We start from the raw sequence: 4,227 nt of genomic DNA on the forward strand, positions 1-4,227 counted from the left end.
TTCTTGCTTTTTACGAGTGTTATAGTTATTGCTATCTTTATTGCTCTATCCATCTGAGCACATAACCCTGATGCAACAGGTCCTGGCGAGTTCTGTCGAGCATGTCAAAATGCTTATTCTCAGAAATCTGAGGCAAGTTGCTTAGCTGATACAAGGCTAATTTGTTCACTTTTCATCTCAAAACAAGTGTTGGAAAGCATAGGAATGTGCCCATTCAGGTCGTACTGTACGAATTTAAACTGATGAACAATGACCAAGAATTTTGATGGATGCATGTATGTTTCTCAAAGTAAGAACTTTCAGGAATACTTCACCGTTATTTTTAACCTTAGTAAAAGATCGCTACGCTGCAGTTAGTCAACTCTCAATGTCACTGCCAACATACTTCCATGCATTCTTTACATTGGCATGGATGTTAAGCAATTCATCCACTAGAGGGGGCGCTAACAAATAGATTTTGCACGGACCTCCACTTCTCCTTCACTAGCATCCCTTCACTAGCATTCCCATACGTTCTCCTCCCAGCTGTTTTGTATTTACCGTTTGTCCCTGTGCTGGGCGAAGTAAGTATAGCTGTTTAAAATGTCTAACTTGCCTAGCTTCAGCTACTGACTACACTGCTTGCACGTTTTTCCGTGGTCCGTTTTTCCCCAAATTAATGAACAAGACCCATCCAGTCTGTTGCATGTTTGTTACGCAGACAGGATTGACCTTCTGCTTACTCTGACATCATGATTTGATCGTTTTTTTTTTTTTAACAAACGAGTCCACAAGCAAGTAATTTCTTCATGTCCTTGTTTTTGATCAGGCTGACAGTTGCTGCTTAAAGGGGATGTACTCGACATTCGAGAACATTAATATAGCAGCAAATGAATATTTGCTATATAAAGATATAGTGGTAAAGAAAATGAAGTCACACTCCCACTATGTGTGTTGTAATCAAGCTTTTCTGTTTTGTTATGGTAGCCAGTCCGGCTGTGCGTGTGGCTGTGAAGAAACGTAGGTATTTCACATATTGGGGAACAGCTGCCTGGAGGCAATCCCAGCCTGCTGTTTTTTTTCAGTATTTTGAGAACAGCCCCTTTTTAAAAAAAAAATAAAAAAAATAAAAATAAAAATAAAAAGCCTTCTAGCTTTTAGTGTAATGTTGTGCCCCAGTGTCAAGCTGACAGTTGAATATGTTTCTGTTTTGAGCATTTGTTGTCACGACAACCAACAATTTAGAAGCACTTCAAGGCTGCTCTCACAACTTAGGCATTGCCATAGCTAACGCACTTATTGTGCTTAGTAAGAAATGTTTTGTGTTAAGCTCGAAAGACAGCTGAAGCTTACAATATGCAGCTTAGGCTGATGAACACTGAGCCAGATGTGACAATAGAAATATGATACCAAGGTCTAACATGATCTCACTTTGACATGCCATTTTGGTTTACAGTGCACAAATACAATGATCCCTGGGAAAAGTGTATGGTCTACATTACCACCAATTCCGAACACACTATTGTATGACATTTTATGACCCCCATTGGCAAGTACCAACATTAAAAGACTGCAGTGAGATGAGTATTTAAGGGGCGTGTGCTTGCTTTACTTTGGGAGTCTTCAGTAAAGCAATTAGCTCTGTGGACATGACTTTACTTGCAGCACAGGAGATCACCTCTCTTAAGAGTTGAAAAATGTGTCCTTACATTCATTTTTCATAGTAGACTAGCATAAAAATAAGCACCCCATAGTATAAAATGTTATTTATTTAATAGAATTTCCATCTGCCTGTCCCTTTTTTTTTTTAAAGTACTTTTAGAGTTAATGAACACACTATCTTCAGAGCAGACCGGACTGTGAAATTAATTACATAAAATCCTTATGAGGCATAAAAGTTAATTTTACACATAAATATTGTATTGCTTAGCTGAAAGCTGGAAAATGTGTTACTTAAGGCAACAAATTAATGTCAGCATTTTTGATATGCACTAGTGACAATATAACCTCAGGACTTGGAAAGAGTGCTCACACTTAAGCTGCCAAATAGGTAAACAAATTAATTTTGCACTTGATGATAAATTGCTAATCTGATAGGGTACTCCGAAAAGTTGTAACTCTCTCTTTTGGTTGAATTACATCAAAAACATGAATATCTAATCTGCTCCTTAGATTGTAATGTTTAAAACTCACAGCCATTAACAGCATTACTATTGTGCCATAGCATAATGTACAAGGAAAGAATAAAATACAGAAAAAATATGTATAGCTGAATATGTTAATACATTTAATGACAAACTTCCTTTGCTGGCAGAAAGGAGCACATATTGTAGGACTGGCTTTTTTTTCTCTTTTATTCAGTGTGTTAACATGCACGCTTCTAATTTGACTGTAACCAGATTAAAGGTGCACTATGAGTTCTTGCATGGTTTCAGCGTGATTTCATTTTTGTCTCAAATCGTAGGCATCTCTCCTTGATCCGCTAGCTGCCTGCCCCCTGAATACACTGTGAAAAAGCCCGGTCTCAAGACAACACAGGGGGGTCATAAACGTCAAACAAACACTATAATCATTGTTTTTATAAATACAACAAACCACGTTCCAGCCAGTCACCGACAAGATGGTTGGGGGAGGGGGTGCTTCAAAGCAGCAGCCTTAATTTCAGTGAAAAAGACGCACTAACCCCCACCCTCTCCCCCAACCATCTTGTTGGTGATTGGCCGGAATGTGGTTTGTTGTATTTTGGTGCGCAGCCTGTGCCCCTAGTGTTTGTTTGACGTTTACGACCCCTGTGTTTTCTCCCGAGACCGGGCTTTTTCACAGTGTATTCAGGGGGCAGGCAGCTAGCGGATCAAGGAGAGATGCCTACGATTTGAGACAAAAATTAAATCGCGCTGAAACCATGCAACAACTCATGGGGCACCTTTAAGGCAATACTCCAGTTATTATAACTGATAATTGAAGCCCAATTGACACAATTGCTCGTCTATGACAAGTAATGGAGAAACTGGCTTCTACTTGATTTTTGACAGGTTTTCTTGCAGACGGCAATGCCGAAGTGTGCAGAGAAAACATCAAAACACAATTTAATGTTGAAGGCTTCTGCTCACTGACAAACAAATGTTGGTAAGTTTCACTGGCTCCTCTGTCTAATCCACCAACTGATTCTTAATACTAAAATTTCAATTTTGGAGAATTGCTGTTCAAAAATGTTTTTTAAAACATGATGGTTTCTCATATTAAAACTTATTTCTCTAAATAGTATCACCTTATTTTCAAAGTTATTACTTTTAGTCTTGTAATACTGTTATTTTCCTTTCTCAAAATTTTAAGTTTCAAAGTTTAGCCTATCTTTGTAATTTTAATACTTCTTTCTTGAAAGTACTTCTTTATTCCCTCAAAATATGACTATATCCTCAATCCCTTTTTTCTATCCATCTAAAAATACCCCTAATACTCATGTCACATTTGTCAATTGCTTGTGATGGGACAATATAAAACGGAGAAATTGCTTTCAACTTGGCATTTCAAGCAGCAGAACTTGGGCTCTAATAATGGGTTATTGTGCTGTTGTACATCCATCAAAGCAAAAGACAGAAGCAAGATCCTAACAAGATATTTTTCTTATTTTGTGCTCCAAAACTTGCAGACTAATCTCCACATTTTTTCCAACCGTAACCCACCTATCATGTAAACGGTTTATTTTTGGAAATCCATCTACTGTGATCCATGTGCTTATTCAAACTATTACTTAGTGATGTATATTTACCCTAGAGTAGTTATAGTCGTTGAATAAAGCATACTAATGGACTACGTTTTTTCTATTAAATGAATAATCCGAAATTATGCACTCATAAAACGATGGATTGGAAAGTTTGTAAGTACACCAGAAGTTTATGAACACTTGCCTGCTCTCTTCTGCTCTCTGCTGCTGCTGCTGCTGCTACCTGCAGTTAGACTCACAGCAGCAACAACAGCAGCAGAGAGCAGAAGCCAGCAGGCAGAAGTTATTTACATAAACTTCTGGTGTACTTACAAACTTTCCAATCCATCGTTTTATGAGTACATAACCTATATGTACTAGTGTAGACCTTTGGTATCATTTCGGGCATTATTAGTCATTTAAGAGATACAAACGTGGGTCCATTAGCCCCGCGCTAAGCTATTCAGCGGCTAACGCTAATCTACGCTAACTCGCCCAATGTTAGACCCAGGTGAAAAAAGCTTCTGGGGGGGTGTTTGGCTCGA

The sequence above is a fragment of the Perca fluviatilis genome, chromosome 3, assembly GCF_010015445.1.
Source record: "Perca fluviatilis chromosome 3, GENO_Pfluv_1.0, whole genome shotgun sequence".
Taxonomy (NCBI): domain Eukaryota; kingdom Metazoa; phylum Chordata; class Actinopteri; order Perciformes; family Percidae; genus Perca; species Perca fluviatilis.